Raw genomic sequence first — 18423 nt, forward strand, 5'->3', positions numbered from 1 at the left:
ACTTAGTGTGGGCCAAACCATATGTGGCAGCATTCTAACAGAGCCAGGCCCCGCTCTGCATCAACAGTAGAACTGCAATGCAGAAAAAAAAAAATGCTGGGGTCTTCCCAGACGTGAGAAGTTACATGGAGTAAGCATTTCTGGAGGAAATGGTTCACACCTACCCTTTGTTTGAATGTCTTTAGCAATACATGACTTGTTGGGCACTTATATTTGCCATTTACTTACTGTGTGACATCTGACAAGTTAGCTACCCTCACTGCTTCCTAGTTTCCCTTATAGCAAAAAAGAATCTACCTCAAATGGTTCTTATGAGAATGAACTGAACCGGTGCAGGCATTTTCTTTGGTTATGTATCATCGGGTAACAAATCACCCCAAAAGTTAGTGGCTTAAAATGATGACAGCATTTATTTTGTTCAGAAATCTGCAATTCGTGCAGGGATAGCTTATCCCTGGTGCTCTCGTCACCATCCGGGTGGCCAAAAGGCTGGAGACAAGAATATTCTGACGACCCTCCTTCTCACATCTGGAGTTAATGCAGGGTCAGCTGATACCTTGACTGGACCTGTCACCCAGGATAATGGACATGTGGCCTCTCCCTGGGGCCTGAGCCTCCTCACACCACAAAGGGTGAGATATAGAAGTGTCCCAGCAAGAGAGCCAGCAGTGATGTCGCTGTGTGTCACTTAAAGCAGAAGTGACGATCCACTGCATTCTGTCATTGAAGCTACCACAAAGGCCCATCCAGCTTCATGAGGAGTGGGAACAGTCGCCACATTTGATGGAGAGGTGTCAAATTTCTGGACAACATGTGAGAACAGGAATATTGGTGGAGCCAATTTTGGAAAACTCTTACCACAATTATATACCTAGCACTATACTAGGCAATACGAGGAATATAGATTTCTATGTCCTTGAGGATAGAGAATTCCTGGCAGCTAAAAAGTCTGATAAATTTTAGTTATTATTGACATTTTAATCATTATTTATTTTACAGATACCTATAGTATTAGTTTTATGTTTTTGTGTGAATTTTTTAAATCAATTCAGTACATGTTCATTGAGCCTCCAGTACTGTATACAGAGAACTGTATTGTTTAGTAAAGTTTAGCTGGATTTATAGAACCTTAAACTTCTCCTTACAAACTTTTATAATCCATTTAAATATACCAGAAATCATATATACATAATAATAAGAAAACAGAAACTAAAAAGGTAGGTAATTTGCTATCTACCACTAGCATGTATGTTTCCAGAAGAGAAGGATTGTATAGGGTGTGCCCACCCTCCTCACACCAGCACCCAGCACTTGGAAAAGAAGACAGCAGGTGATCCATAAATATGTGTGGTTGCTAATGCCTCCCATTCATTGTAGACTCGGAGATGGGGTTCTATAAGTAAATGGATTTATGATCTTGGTCCTTGTGCTAACTCAGTATTGGAATCATCAAGCTAAAAGAGCAGTCAGAGGATGGTTTAGTGTCTTAAACTTGCCTGGGGCCTAGTACTGGGCAAATAAATATTAAGGGATGCCCAGAAATCGGCCTTTATGTATCTGTCTTTGAAGTGATATTTACTATTGAGCTATTTGTATCTGGCTAGCAGGTAGCCATCCAGTTCTAGTTGGAAGTTGTTGAGAAATTACAAAAATAAAAACTGAAAAAGACAAGACATTAATTTTGTTTTAGATCCTAAAATAATGACTTCACTCTACGTAGGCCTTATTTTTGGCATGCTAATTCTCAAATAGTTACACCTCCAACTTGGGTATGTTGCCGCTTAGTATATCTCTTGCCATTTAAGAGATTATGTCCTGCTGTGAGGCTCAATTATGCCCGGTTCTCATATTGAGCTCTTTCTACTGCCTCCTCACAAGATCACTGAGGAAATGCTTCATTTCTTGCTTTCTTCACATCACTGCTAATCTAAAGCTAGAAAATCTATTCATGATGCAGCATTTATCACTTTATTAATTCTAGGGGAGGATCCAGCTGTGGCAAAAAGAAAAGGTTTACAGCAGAATCTTGCCCTAAGCTTAGACATTCCAGAACAACGCCTTGAGTGAGTAAATATAGTATCAATTTCTAATTGCAGTACTAAAAATCTCCCACTTATCCCAAACTTTATCCCAACTCTCCTACCTCTCTTATCAGAAAATAAAAGCATTTTCTTTAGATATTATGTCTGATGGAAGTAATGCCAGAAGGTAACAAAGTCACCTTCTCCTTTCCTCCACCAGGGTCTTTATTCTCCCCTTTCACCAAAGTGTGGAATTAATTGGATTAGGAAACTGATATTCACTCAGATTCTGCACCTCTCTTTAAACTCATCAGTAGAGTCCGATTTTCAGAGATTATCAGAAGGCAGCTCTGGAGCAGGGGTGGGGAACCTTTTTCTGCCAAGGGCCATTTGGATATTTATAATACCATTTTCGGGGCATACAAAATTATCAACTTAAAAATTAGCCTGCTATATTTGGTCAAACATTTCATTAACTCACCCCTAATGCCTTTGCAGGGCCAGAAGTGATTTTTTGGCCCTTATATGGCCTGCAGGCCGGACATTCCCCACCCCTGCTCTAGAGAGTGAGGTGTTTACAAACAAACAAAAAGATAAAACTCTTAAGACTTTCAACACTGTCCATACAATCACTCAAACTACTGACTTGGAGTGTTTTCATTTACAAAATAATAATAGTTGCCTTACATAAATCACAGAAATTACTTCGAAACAAAGTATTATATGTGAAGGTTATTTTTAATTTATAACTGTATTAATACAAGTTTAAAACAAAATACAGTTTTAAGAAAAAGGTATGTCACTGTTCTTGGACTACAAGACCAAAAGGGATTTCAAAATCACCTCATATATGTGTCCTGTGCTCAGGTAAGAGCAAGTCTCCCTGTGTCAGTAGAAATTTTCCTTTCACAAAAGTCGATCCTTTATTCCACACAGTCTAATCATCCCCAGAGATCTTTCTCAGTTTTCATCATCCAGTTGTTTTTTACCAGTAAACCTGTTTCATTCTCTATATTTTAGAGGTTCTTTTTTTAAAAAAAATAGTAAAATCAAAGATTGCCAATGACATTAGGATAAAACCTTAATTAAAATAGGAGATAAGGATTTATAACCAAAGTTGCTACTCACAAGCCAGAGATTTGGATTGGATTCAGTTTTAGGGAAGAAAAACTTGCTCAGAACTAACCTAATTCCAAACTTCAATGACTATGTCTTCTCGACAAAATTTCCTACTTATTAACATATTCCAACTCCTCTTTATTGAAGTTTATAATTTCAAAGCTTGAAAAATATCTGATTTTATCACGCAAGATTAAGTCGGGAAGTAGATCTATAAATGCGATGAGATTAAGGGATTTATTACATACAGTAAGTACATCATTCTAGGAAAAGAAGGTGACGTGAAAGACCCCAGAATTCCAACAGAATTGGAAGATGAAAGAAAAGGTCATACTAACTAGCATTACCAAGACACTGGTTTGAGTGGACCATTTGGAACTTGCAGGGAAATGCTGGAGAGCCAAATATTTCCAGCATCCAAAGTGGTACCCAGACAAGGAAGCTGTGGAGGCACAGGGGAGGCTGTTATTTCTGTGCAGCTGTGCACTGTGTCTGTGGCCAAGCCTCTGAGCATGCGCCTGGGAATGCAACTTGCCAAGCACACACAAGAAAAAGCAAGCGCCTGACTAATTTGGCCACTGAAGATACAGTGAAGGCTTTTAGATGAAGACAGTTTATCACTTACAAAGACGGTGAAAGGAAGACCAGCCAAACGCCCCAGCTCCCTTGTCCCCACACACCAACAAGGATAACGCTGAGACAAAAGGAGCCAGATGCCAGCAACACAACTTGGACAGGTCTTTGCTGAGGAGCCTCATGCAGACAGCAGCTGAGAGGTTGTAGTCTGCAGCTAGCTCTATTCTGAGGGGTTAGGGCAGAAAGCCCCTTCCCTCGTCAGAAGCTGCAAGGCGATGAGACACTGTCCTGACAGCCTCCCATCGGGGAGGTAGGGAGGTGACTGGGAGAAGAGCTCATCCCTGAAGGCTCCCATCTACTCATATGGTGGGAGGATCATGAGATATTCTGCCAAGACTAAGATAAGCTGCGGTTCAAGCCTTTCCTGGATTTTTTCATAACCTCACAGAGATCGCCTATCTTCCAAGCCCTCTGGGTAGATGCCTGGGTCCTAGGGACAAAGATCTGCAGTGAAAGTTTGAGGTGCTGTTACCTCTGACATTTCTATAAGCCACGAGAGTACGAAGCAAGCCTACCTTGTGAAGTTTTGATACATTAGAGGCGGAGGATGCTCCCTAAAGCCAGCATCAAGAGTAGGAGAGAGAAAACGGTGAAACCCAGAGGCAGCCAGAGGGGGGTGTTCAACTTCAAGTTAGCTCCTGGAGACTTTCTGTGAATTGATGTGGAGAGATGTTCGAACTGCTAACCACCTTCTCCCCCTCTTCCCCCTCAGTTGTGATGATTGAGGAAAGTAATAGTGTTTTGTTACCACTTTGTGGCTTTTGTATCCTCAGACTGGTGTGATATAGAAATTTCCCATGCTTTTATTTCTCTGAAAGAATAGATTAGGACTTAGAAATTAGGACTTAAACATTGAAAGTAGCACTTGAAAGCTTAAGTAGACATTTTTATTCAATGTTTACATTATCCATGTAGGTTTATGATTATTAATTAGTTGATAAAAATGAAGGGCATAGTTGGTGAGCACAGACACAACATGCAAATGTGTATCTGTGGTATAAGTAGGTGCCAACATAGCCCTTTAATTTGAACAACAAGCTGTGAAGATTAAATAAGCATAAAGTTTAGGGTCCAAACCAAATAACTGTCTCATAATTAATTAGCTTGATTTTTAGCACAGAGCTCAACTTTAAAGGAATTTTTGGATTGTGTAGTAACAGCTTTAGCATATCCTAACCAGATATGCAGCCACTTCTACTTAAGACTGGCCTTCTTCACTACAAGCATCCCCACCCTTTATGTGGAAAGACTGAACATGCAACCAGAAGAAGCCTGAACCACATACTAAAATAGGACTCATACCCAGAACCTTCATCAAATATAGGAAAAACCAACCTATAACCTGCAGCCACCAGTTCAGGAAACTAAATCACACCCTCTGTAGCACCCAACCCCAGTGGTCTTATAATTGATTAAGTACTGACAGCTTCCATAATTTTCCTCCCAACTTCCAACCAACCAGAGAAAGCCAAATACAGTCCATTAATGAATATGCCCTACCTCTAGTTAGCCTGTCTCCAGCTTCCCCATGTCAGCAGCCTCCAATCTGGAATACCTGAAGCCTTCTATTTTGTTCTTTTTTAAAATATATATATATTTTATTGATTTTTTTACAGAGAGGAAGGGAGAGGGAGAGAGAGTTAGAAACATCGATGAGAGAGAAACATCAATCAGCTGCCTCCTGCACACCCCCTACTGGGGATGTGCCCGCAACCAAGGTACATGCCCTTGACCGGAATTGAACCTGGGACCCTTGAGTCCGTAGGCCGATGCTCTATCCACCGAGCCAAACCAGTTAGGGCCTCTTTCATTCTTAGATAGCTTTTACACTCCTCTGCCTGTCTTTGAGTCTCTGCTAAAACCAGGTGATGCTGGCTGACTGACTCCATTACTCTACTAAGTTTTGAATAAACAGCCTTTGCTTATTTTTATGACTGGCCTTCATTTATTTCCACAATGCTTAAATATACTTATTTAGTGTGGACAGCTTAAGTAATTAAAGGCCAGTGAATGATTTTGAAATAATTTACTAGCAGTTGTAGAACCTTTACTTAGAGGTGAGTGGATTTGAAGAAATAAAAACAGAATTTCCTGAAATATCTGATAATAATATTTATAAGCTACTATTGATGAAGTGGTGACCATATTCCAAGCCCTAAGCTAAATGTACAGTATGTTTAATCTCATTTAATCATTTCAACACTTATAAGTAGTAGCTACTGCAGAGGAAGAACTCAAGGCACAGAGAGAATAATTCTCTTGCCCAAATCCAATAATCAATGGAAATGGATTTCAAACCCAAATGCATCATTCTCCCCAGCCTAACCTTTCCCTCTGGATCACACTACTTACAGAGTTCTAAACACAGTGCTGAATTCCTCAAGAGTCAATATCTACTTGAGAAAATAATATTAATTGCTTATGAAATCCTTCACTTTGTACCTATGTTCTCGGCTCAAGAACAGAACTAATAAAGGTAAAAGTACCCTTTGTCCTTAAGAGTTCATATAATGGGTAAAATGAAACAAAACATATCACAAATATACTTGAGGATCAGTTTAGTAAATCAATAACATCCAGACTTTGTAGTTGAGCTTATAAGATTTTGCATTGAATTTATTGGGGTGACATCCTACCTAATAAAAGTAATATGCAAATTGACCACACCTTCGCCACGCCCACCAGCCAATCAGAGCGAGAATGCAAATAAACCCGACAAAGATGGCAGTTAATTTGCTTTTGGTCTGGTGCACGAGCGGACACCCAGCTCCCCTGCCATCGAAAGCGGGGAGCTGGGTGTCTGCTCTGGAGGCTTTTGGCCTGGTGTACGAGTGGACCCCCTGCCATCAATTGCAGGGAGCTGGGGGTTTCTTCAGCCTGGCACACCAGTGGACCCCCTGCGATTGATCACCTGGGCAGGGAGCTGGGGGTCTGCTTTCTGCCTGGTGCACGAGCGGACCCCCTTGAATCGATCCCAGGGAGATGGGGGTTGCTTCGGCCTGGTACACCAGCGGACCCCCTGCGATTGATCACCTGGGCAGGGTGCTGGCGGTCTGCTTTCGGCCTGGGCAGGAGTGGACCCCATGTGATTGATTGTAGGGAGCTGGGGGTCCGCTCCTGCCCAAGAGGCTTTCGGTCTGGGCAGGCCTAGGCAGGGGCTGAGCCAGTGATCAGAGGGAGCTTGAGAGGCCTGCCCAGGCCTAAAGCTTCGGTCAGAGGCTTTAGGCCTGGGCAGGGCCCAGCCCTTCATTGGTGTGAACTATAGAGGAAACACCTTTTCTGACTGCACATTGGCTAAGCTTCCTGTATGCCACTGGTAATATTCTTAGTAACTTGGATAATAAGAATCCAAAAAGGTGATCTAGGGTTTTTCCACCACACTTCTGGAGAAAAAAATGAAGGTCTGCTGCTAGAGGGCTAAGAAATGTCATATCCTGCCCTAGCTGGTTTGACTCAGTGGATAATGCCTCAGCCTGCAGACAGCAGGGTCTGGGTTTGATTCTGATCAAAGGCATGTACCTAGGTTGCAGGCTCCTCCCTGGCCGGGGCTCAGATCAGGGCTGATGCAGGAGGCAACCAATCAAAGTGTTTCTGTCTTTCCCTTTCTCTTCCACATTCTCTAAAAGTCAATGGAAACATACCCTCAGGTGAGGATAAAAAATAAAGAAAGAAATACATATCCTATGAAAGACACATCTTGAAAATGCCTAAAGAAAGTTGTTATTTTTTCTTGGTGAAGGGACTGGAGTCCGTGTTGATGAAAACACCGTGGTGGCTGCGGTGACTGACAGTGGCTGCAGCAGTGGGGTGATGGGACTGGTGCCTTCCCCTGACCAGCCCGGTTGCCTCCCACAAAGGGAAGCCAGACTGTGGCTTAGGTATGCTCCCTGTGGGGTGCGGGCCTAAGCCGTCAGTAGGACATCCCCTTTGGGCTCCCAGTATGTGAGAGGGGGCAGGTTGGGCTGAGGGACCCCTGACCCCCAGTGCACAAATTTTGTGCACCAGGTCCCTAGTTGGTAAATAAAACTACATAGGTTTCAGGGGTATAATTCTACAAGACATCATCTGTATATTGCATTGTGTGTTCACCACCCCAAGTCAAGTCTCTTTCCATCACCATTTATCCCCCTTACCTGCTTCTACCTCTCCCCACCTCACCATCCCTCTGGTAATCACCATACTGTTGTCTATGTCCGTGGTAGGCAAACTGCGGCTCGTGAGCCACATGTGGCTTTTTGGCCCCTTGAGTGTGGCTCTTCCACAAAATACCACAGCCTGGGCGAGTCTATTTTGAAGAAGTGGCGTTAGAAGAAGTTTAAGTTAAAAAAAATTTGGCTCTCAAAAGAAATTTCAATAATTGTACTGTTGATATTTGGCTCTGTTGACTAATGAGTTTGCGGACCACTGGTCTATGTGAATGTGTAAGTTGTGACAAGAGTAGGAGTTAAAGAATGAGGCTAATAGCATGAACTCAGATCACAAACAAGGAATGAAGGAGGAGCATTTCTGACACATGTAATCATCAAAAGCCTTAGAAGTACATTTACAATAAATGTGATGTTCTTTTCTCCCCTGGCACTCAGTACACCTGTCTCTGACAATGGTTTTCCTAAAAAACAAGTCCTCACACCAATGCTGGCTGATGATATTCCCAACCTAGGAGCATCTTTATTAATTGTAGAGAGACTGGTAGGCAAGATGCTAATAAAAAAACAAACCAAAAAGCAAAGCTGCTAGTCCACTGGTTCTAGCTCATGTATCCTAGGCTAAACCTTATACCAAATAAATTTCAATCTCTGAAAAGAGATGCCAACAGCTATAACTTTAAAGCTTCCTACATGATTACACTATGCATTCAAGTGGAAAACTGTTGTTCCAGACCAGGGTTTCTTCAACTCAGCACTACTGACATTTTAGGACAGATAATTCTTTTGTTTTTAAATACATATATTAGAGGAAGGGAGAGGGAGAGATAGAAACAATTATGAGAGAGAAACATCGATTGGCTGCCTCCTGCACACCCTGTAATGGGGATCCAGCCTGCAACCCAGGCATGTATCCTGACAGGAATCAAACGTGATCTCTTCTTTCATGGGCCAACACTCAAGCACTGAGCCATACTGTCCGGGTAGGACAGATAATTCTTTCATGGAGATTGTCCTATGCCTTGCAGAATGTCAGCGTCCCTAAACTCTTTCCATTACTTGTTAGCAGCACTTCCACCCCAAGTTGTGACAACAACCAAAAAATGTTTTTAGACATTGCCAATCCCACCCCACCCTCACCCCCGGGAGCAAAACTACCCTTGGTTGAGAACCACTGCTCCAAACCAAGATCTGCTGAAAGATCTCAAACATCATGCCATTGAGTTGTTCTCAGATAGAGGAGACATCAGCATTCTAACTCAGATGGCTAGAAACTTCCAAAGGTTCTGATTTAGTGCATCTGGGTGTGGCTCAACAGTCTGAGAGTATATTAGATCAATCATATTTTAAAAATATGTTTATCTGCTTATTTCCAACCTCTTAATTCTAGCATTGCTAGGATTCACTTCCCACCTTAGCTATTTTTAAAAGTCCCCATCATGTTTAAAAGTGCCCACAGAAGTTATATCTCCTCCTACCTTGGTGGCTGAGGTGCTATCCCATGTTAAAAGTGAGTAAACTATTATCCATGCTTAACACAGTGGCAATGTTTCTTTACAGATAAGGCTCCTTTATAAAGCACGCACATTGCTTTCCAAAGGCACTAATGAGGCAGCTATAGGGCTCACAGATTCTTGCCAGGTGAGGAGCTTTCTCCCAGGTGGAGGCTGAAGTTTGGGTTCCCAGGGACTTCCTTCTTTCTGCTCATTGTTAGCATGTGAGTGTTCACAGAGATATTTCATTTAAACCTGCTTTAGATTTTTAATGGAATTATTTAGAGCTTCTATCTCCACAAATCTTTTTTTTTAACCTTGTTTTTCAGAAGATCTTTATATCTATATCTATATCTAATATAATAAAAGCCTAATATGCTAAGTGTCCGACCATTCGACCAGTCGCTATGACACACACTGACCACCAGGGGACAGATGCTCTGACCAGTAGGTTGGTTTGCTTATGGGGTCCGGCCGATAGGGAAGATGAGCTGGACATGCCCTGGAGTCTTCCTGCGGTCCCTCCCCAGCCCCGATCATACATCGGTGGGGTCCCTTAGCCTGGCCTGCACCCTCTCACAATCCAGGACCCCTTGGGGGATGTTGGGTGAGCCAGTTTCAGCCTGATCCCTGCAGGCCAGGCTGAGGGACGCCACCGGTGCATGAATCCATGCACTGGGCCTCTAGCCTATCTATAATCTTGTGCTGAACAGACTTCTTAGTCCATTCCAAGTATAGCAAGCCTTTGGGAGTATAAAAATGGAACAGCCTTCTCCTGGATGAGCTAGTGAAGCAAACATTTAATAATTATTATCTCAAAAACAAATATGTACTTGAAAGAGAAACAGATATTTGTCCTCTCATTGAAACTGTAAAGCATGTTGGTAGATATAAGAATTCCTGCCTTCCCCTCCATGCCTGGGAGCTTATTTTTCTGCCACAGTCAACATAGTGGAGTTGGGGAGTATTTAGAATCCTAACATATTTCAGGTACTTAATGACTACGTGCTAACCTCTTTACTGTGTTGTATTTTTTAAATATATTTTTAAAATTAATTTCAGAGAGGAAGGGAGAGAGAGAAACATCAATGATGAGAGAGAATCATTGATCGGCTGCCTCCTGCACAGCCCCCACTAGGGATTGAGCTCACAATCCGGGCATGTGCCCATGACCAGAATCGAACCAGGGACCTTTCAGTCCAAAGGCTGACACTCTATCCACTGAGCCAAACCAGCTAGGGCTACTGTGTTGTATTTAGTCCTGAGCTCTGTGCCTTGGGATTACCATAAATCACTATTGCTCTTCCCATTTTACAGCTGAGAAACTGAGGCTCATGTAATTCAGTTTCATAGGTTCCATACTTGGACAGTCTTCTAGTCACCAAATGTAGAGAAATTCTTCACTTTGGGTTCAAGGACCTCCAAGCAATCTACAGAAAGAACAGTAGTTCAAGAAAATTCTTTTTGTTTGTAATCCTATATATATTATGGTATGCATTTGCAAACATTTACATCAGTCTGTAGTGGTAGCCTCAGGCTTCAGCAGACTGCCATAGTGGCCCCTGGCACCAAAGTTAAGAAGCCCTGATTTCCTTTCTGATTTTCATTCATGGCTCCTTCCTGGGGCATATTATACCTTAATCTTGTGAAATCCTTTACATTCTCCTGTGTCACAGTGAAGTTCTTGAGTTTGGGGACTGTGTGACCTGCTCTAAAGAGGCTTTTTCATATCATGTAAAAGATAGGTAATATTTAAAGGTCAGTATGAGTTCTACATGTGATACCAACAGTTGCTTGGAGTCCTGATTCAATGCATGTAACATACATCAATTAAAATAACAATGATTCTGTTTTCTCCTGAAGTACCCCCAAGTTAAGCAACTTCACACCCTTTCTATTATTCAGTCTTCCAAGAATAGGAAGCTTACAACTAGCTTACGTTTGATATAGCACCACATTCAAGTAACCAATGGTGAAATATTATGATAGACAGAAATGCGTTTGAAAGTCTCTAATATTTTATGGTCATAATAAGAGGTCTATATTGTGACACACAGAGGGATAGAGAATGGCTTTCTCTATAGACTGAATGGTGAGGAAGGGCCCCTCTGACAGGATGGCATGGTGCCCCTCTGACTCAGGTGGAATAGAAGAACCATCTGGGAGGAGAGAGCTCCATTAGAGAAGAATATGCAACAGCTCAGAGGTACAGACTGACTGGTACATTTGTGGAGTAACAAGGAGGCATTGCTAAAAATGAAAGGATAAAGGTGGGAATGATGTCAGGGAAGTAGCCTGGACCAGATCTCATAAAGCTGCTAAGTCGTGGTAAGGATATTAATTTTTATTTTGATAGGGTTGGGAAGTGTTGGAAGATTCTGAGTAGAGGAGAACACAATGACCTGCTTTGAAAGAATCCTTGTGTCTTTTTAGAAACTTAATAAACTTAAATTTTCAGCATATTTTAAATTCATAGCAAAAACTGGGAAGAAAGTACAGAGTTCCCATATACCTCTTGATCCACACACAAACACGGCATCAACCAATATTCCCCGCTATTGACATCACACCCCACGGTGGTATATTTTTCTTTGTGGATTTTTTAAGGAAGCAAATCAGGGAGACAAGGCTAGGAGCAGAGAGGCTATTTAGGAGGCTATTTCTCTAGTTTAGTCAAGGGAGGAGGATGGCTTACATGAGCATCTTGGTAAAGGCAGGGAGAAGTTTTGTATTTGAAAGCCTACTAATTGGAATATTAAGAATGCTAACAGAGCGCCAAGAAGGGAGAAATTAATTCCACTACAGGTTAAGTGGTGCTCATTTCACCCCTCAATTTTCCCAATACTCCTCAATTTTGACTCTGTTGGAGATCTTTTTAACGAGATCGGAGCTTCTGACTGGCTTCTATGGAACCAAATAGCTCAAGGTAGAATATATTAAACTGTTCATTACTAATGCAATTATTTATCTTTGAGTAAATATTTATTAAGCCCAACTTAGAACCAAAAGGCAGTTCTGACAATTTTAAGTCCCATTTCAGTAACAGGCCTAAAATGCTAATATTTATTCACAGCTCTTGATTAAATGGAAACATTAAATTTGTTTGGACTTGCTACAAGCCTCTAGGTGGGCAAGGGAGTTTGTGTTCCTGGAAGAAATGACCACAGTGGATAAATACTAGTATTTCAGGTCTGCTGTCTGTTAACCGCTCTACAAATCAATACCTCAGCTCTTCCATTCTGCCTAATGACAAATTCTCTTAAAGAAGAGAAAATCAGGCTCCAATTTGCCAACATTAAAATAAGCCATAGCTTTACTTTTCACCTGGAGAAATGTCAGCACTTTGTGAGTTTTGGAGTATCAGTATACTAAGAATATTTTTTAAACATCGCACCTGGGAAAGTGTCAGGCTGCTTCTTGAAACGTGTGCAACAGACAGTGGAGAAGGAAAGCCTTCAGTGCAACAATCCATGAGGAACTGAATCCCGCCAGGAACCACGTGAGTTCAGAAGCAAACCTTTCCCCCGTGGAGTGTTAAGATGACTTCAGCTCAGTTGACACCTTGACTGAGCCTGTGGAAGCCCCTGAAGCAGAGGGCCCAGTCAGCCAGGCCCAGAGCACTGACCGACAGTGTGTGAGATAATAAACGCGTTTTAAGCCACCGGATTTTGGAGTAATTTGTAATGTAGCAGTAGGTAACTAAAGCTGGGATTTCTTTAATGGGGATTGCCAAACAGATCATGGCTTCAGATATTAGTACTATAATTCCCTAAACCAAATATTTAGAGCCAAGCCAAAGTGGAAAGACAACTAATGTGTAGTGACAGATTAAATACCTTTGGCCGGGAATATTTTCTTTTCTTTTCTTTTCATTTTTTGCTGTCATCCTTGCGCAGGGGCCATGCTAATCTTCTCTGTATCATTCCAATTTTAGTATATGTGCTGACAAAGCAAGAACTGGCTGGGAATATTTGGTGTCTTTTTCCCCAATACAGATAAATGATGTCATTTCTTCATAATGACATTTCATTTACCATTTCTTAATTTGCATGTCAGACTAAGGAAGAAGAAAAGAGCCAAATTTATGGAATTTTACAAATTCTAAGCATCTAAAGATTCTGTTTAAAGGGATTAGAGGGCTGTTCAATAAATTCTACTATAAACACTAAGACCTGAAAATATGGGCTATTTTGTTTTGTTCTATTTTACCCAATGATGGCTCAAGGCAGATAGCAGAAGACACAAAGTTTTGCTGTATTAATGGTTGACCCTAAACAATATTACACACACCAGGCTTGTCCTGGGCCTGTTTCCCTGCTATTGGATTCTGCTCCTTTGATTGCTATGATGCTATGTCAGCAAGAGGGAGAAAAGGAAAGAAAACAAATTCTCTTCTCCAGGTCAAAGGACTGCAGACTGTGCAGCAAACATTGGGCCCATCAAGGGTGTCTGTCCTTCAGTGACAGAATAAGTGACTTTCCACGTTGAGAAATCACATTGAGGAAATTTGAGTCAGAAAAGTCCTGCCAAACTGGCTTCTGCTCCACTCGTCCTCTACTGTTAAGCGCTAGTTTTTAAATCACGAAGTCCCTGAAACATCTCTTATGAAACTGCAAATGCACGTGAAAGGAGCCTTATTATTTGTTGTCAATGAAAAGTAGAGTGTAACTGGAATGGGTCATCAGGTGGTCTTCCAGCCACATGATCAGAAGGGGCAAGTACATAAACATCTGCCTCTAAGTCATGGCCATGAGCAAAGGACTCAGCACTGGCACACACGGAAAGTGTCATGAGATCCAGTTACTTACAGTTCTGCTGACATGAATTTTGCAGCTGCATGCAAGCTTAACCCCACATTCGCAGTGAAGTCATTTTTGAATGCTCATCAGCTACCTTTTTGGTTGTCTCATTGCTATGGACCCATTTGCTGCCCAACACAAAGCTGGAAAGTTCTTTAGAGAAATGAGGAAAATAGAAAATACAGCAACACTGATGGTTGTAGTCAGGATCAGGTTCCCAGGATTTAGTAAGGCACCTATGAGAAGAAAAGGCAGGCTGCCCCACTTTCACGTTCTTCATTCTCAAGATTTTATTGAGTGAAAAGCTTTGTGAGTACTTACTCTTATGGCTGAGAAGTGATTTGTGGCTATAAATGTAAGATACTAAGTTTGGAAGTACTTAACTCCATAGAAAACAAGTCTACATCATCATCTTGCAACCCCTCAGGCATCTATAACATCTGTCAGATGAATCAGTATGCCTATAATGCAAATGGTTACTGCAGACTGATACTCTATGAAAAATTCCCACTCTGTAAGATAACCTATTAGACCAAGATGATCTCATAAATTGATTCTTCTGGATTTGGGCTTGATTGGTTTATTGAGTTTAAAAAAAGAATTATCTTCATTCTTCAGAATCAATGATCAAATTAATCATTGATGTGTTGTTTTTTTTCTTTCTTTTTAAGCCTAGGGAATGAGGCCTGGGTTAGAATTCAGAAATTCTGTCTTTGCCTTGAGGCTCCTTTACTCTGTATACAGCCAGTCTCCCAGGGGTTTTCATCCATTCAGAATGTCACTAACCTCTTTATTATAAGGTGCTTCAGTAGGAAAGAAACCTTTATCCTTTTATTTGAGGAACATTTTGCAAAGTAAAGGTATCTGAGGAAAATACTATGTTGGATAGTATAGGAGACACAATGTTTGGTTTAAAATAATATAAACTATCACAGGACTGATAGCCAAAAAAATCTGCAAAGTCCAACCGAAATTAAAGCTGAGATCATAGGAGCTAAAATAACCTTGATTTATCTTTTTCTGTGAAGTATTCCGCTGAACTCCAGAGTTTCTAGTTTGGTAACTGCTTATGGTGCTGAAGACAGAAAATAAAAAATAAGACTGCTCTCTAACAGGCAAGCTATAAAGTAACCCACATAAGCCTGCATTCTCAAAGGAGCATATTTCCACCCAAAGGTCAGGATAAATGCCAATAACTAACCAAACACATACATAGAAACATACACACACATAGGCATATACAAAAAAACCCACATAATATACAAAAAGCCAGCAAGGACATTATTTATATCCTCACCCAAGGATATCAAAGATATGTTTTAATTGATTTTAGAGAGAGAGAGAAATATCAGTGTGAGAGAAAAGCATCAACTGGTTGCCTCCCATACACTCCGACTGGGAATCAAACCCGCAACCTTTATAGTGTATGGAACAATGTTCCAACCAACTGAGCCATCCAGCCAGGGCTCAAAAAGGGAATTTTGCTTGTCCAAAACTCTCCCTGAGAAATTATAACCACAAGCTGGCATGTGAGTTGCTGGTGTGAATCAATGTTTCTGATGAGATCCCAAATAACCTCGAATGGAAAATTTACTTTAGTCTGCATCCACATTGCCTTCAGTATCTGAAATAAATCTCCAATGTAGAATTTAATTTAAAATGGTCTCAGATGACTGGTGACCCACAACTAGGAGACAGAACATGAATTTTTCCCAGAGAAACTCTTCTGTAACCAGGTCTCAAAGCAAACCCACAGACCAAATTCCATGACATACCACCTGCACAGAGTAAAAGCAAATTTTAAAAGAGCAAGCAAATAAATACTTGCTCTTGTATTTGGAAAATACTCAAAGAAATAATATAACTTTAGTAAGAGCTAGCTGAAAAAACAGTAGAATCAAACATTCAATGCCTTGAGATATTGAAATTATTAGTCTCAGAATATAAAAATAAATGTATAAAGTCTTTAAATAGGAAAAGAAAAACTTGAAAATATGACCACAGAACAAGAGAGTATAAAGAATCAAAAATGAGTAAAACCTATAAATCTATCATCTATCTATCTATCTATCTATCTATCTATAAAAGCCATGCGACCCAAATGGCAGAACAACCGGTCGCTATGACATGCACTGCGGTGGCCCCCGATAGTTCCCCCTCAACCTCCCGCGGCCCCGCCGGCCTGGCCCCAATCAGCCCCCATCGTGCATGGGTGGGGGCGGGTCAGCCAGTCCCCACCCATGCATGAATTCGTGCACCGGGCCTCTAATATGTTTATAAAGACTATACACTTAAGTCACAGAAAATAGAACCAAAATGACACTGCAGTGCAATAGAGAAAATATTTTTCCCCAATAAATTTTATTGGGCCAATTGGCTATTCATTTGGAAAAAATACATATATATAGACTTTACAGATATTATTTCAGCCCTGGTTGGGTGGCTCAGTTGGTTAGAGCATCCTCTCATACACCAAAAGGTTGTGGGTTCAATCCCTGGTTAGAGCATGTATGGGAGGCAACTGATTAATATTTCTCTTTCTCCCTCCCACTTCCTCTCTCTAAAAATAATTAATAAAACATCCTCAGGTGAAGAATCCATCAGAATAGTTAAGATTATAGACTGACTAGATGAGTGTGTAGAAAGTACATAAAAGCTTAAAGTCTCATATGCTGTAAGTGGATGTATGAATTCATACAACTTCTAAACAGTGTTTGGCAGTACCTTCTGAAGCTGTATATGAACACATACCATGATCTAGAAATTTATCCAACATAATTGCACACATGTATATACCAATAAAACATATATAGGAATGTTTGAAGCACCATTATTTTAATAATAATAAAAATAATAAAACTGGAAAGAGCATAAATTTCATTTGTATTAAAATAGAGAATTGAATGGTGGTATATTAATTTATTAGATTAAATTGAGCAATGAGAAATAATGATTGATGCATGAAACTATATAAATAAAACTCAAAAATATAAGATTGAGCAAGGCCCCCTGAGTATTTGCAATATTATCTCATTCATATAGTGTACAAAGAACAGGTAAAAATTAAGAAAAAATATTAAGTGTAGTATAGCAACTACCCTTTAAGGGCAATTTTCTGACTTGATTTTAGGTAGAATTTTGTCCTATTTATTGATCAGGGTGATGATTTTAAGAGAGTGTTCATCCCATGTTTTGAAATGTATTATCTATTTGAATAAAAAGCTGCTCTAGCCAAGTGGCTCAGTTGGTTGGAGCATCATAGTGTATACCAAAAGGCCACATGGTTGATTCTGGGTCAGAGCAAATACCTAGGTTGCTGTTTCGATCCCCAGTCAGGGTGGGTATGGGAGGCAACCAATCAATGTTTCTCTCTCTCACTTCCTCTCTCTAAAAAATCAATAAAAACATATCCTCAGGTGAGGATTTAAAAAGTTTACTCAAAATTATAATACATACATGCAAACCCCCTCTAATCACTTCCTTCACATAATCCATTTTTTTTCAATTCTTCCAGAATTCATTTTAACTATTTCAGCTCAGAAATCTAGATGATCCACAGCCCAATGCACAATTGTTTGGGCAGCCTGGCTTAGAGCAGGGCTAAGGCAGCATGATCTCTAATATCCCAACCCATGCAATTCTAAGACTCAGGGGTAACTTATCTTGATTAGCACATTGTTATAATCTCCTCCTAAATATACACCTTTACAAACAGCTTCAGTGGTACAATGTGCTTTCATTTGTAAAATAATTTTCTGCAAAGACCTTTACAAACATGTAAAGAATATTAATTCAGTCTCCATGCTATAAACAAGAAGACTAAAGTGTAGCATAATCCAATGGCTTCTTTAAGAGCATTCAGTTGACATGTGGTAGAGCATTTTCCACTTAGTTGTGGAAATTTTGTAAAAATTCTTAAGTCATAGCGATATAGTCTCACCGTATTTCCTTGTTTGGGAGAGAAAAATTCTTAAAAGTGAAGTCCCAATATTTTTCTTTAGTGTCTACCCACCATGTGCCAGAGAGCTGTGAGCATCTCAATTCCATGCTATCTCCTGGGCACTGTCATCTTTGTAAAATAAGCTTTTAACTTGTTAAAAAAGCCTGTCTTATGAAGGACAGATAAGTGATGCATAAGCCAGCATTAGGATAAGTAGACTAATTATTTTTGTATTACTGTCACTGCTTAAAATAACGGGAAAATGTCCAT

This window comes from Cnephaeus nilssonii (assembly GCF_951640355.1).
Source record: "Cnephaeus nilssonii genome assembly, chromosome: 9".
Taxonomy (NCBI): domain Eukaryota; kingdom Metazoa; phylum Chordata; class Mammalia; order Chiroptera; family Vespertilionidae; genus Cnephaeus; species Cnephaeus nilssonii.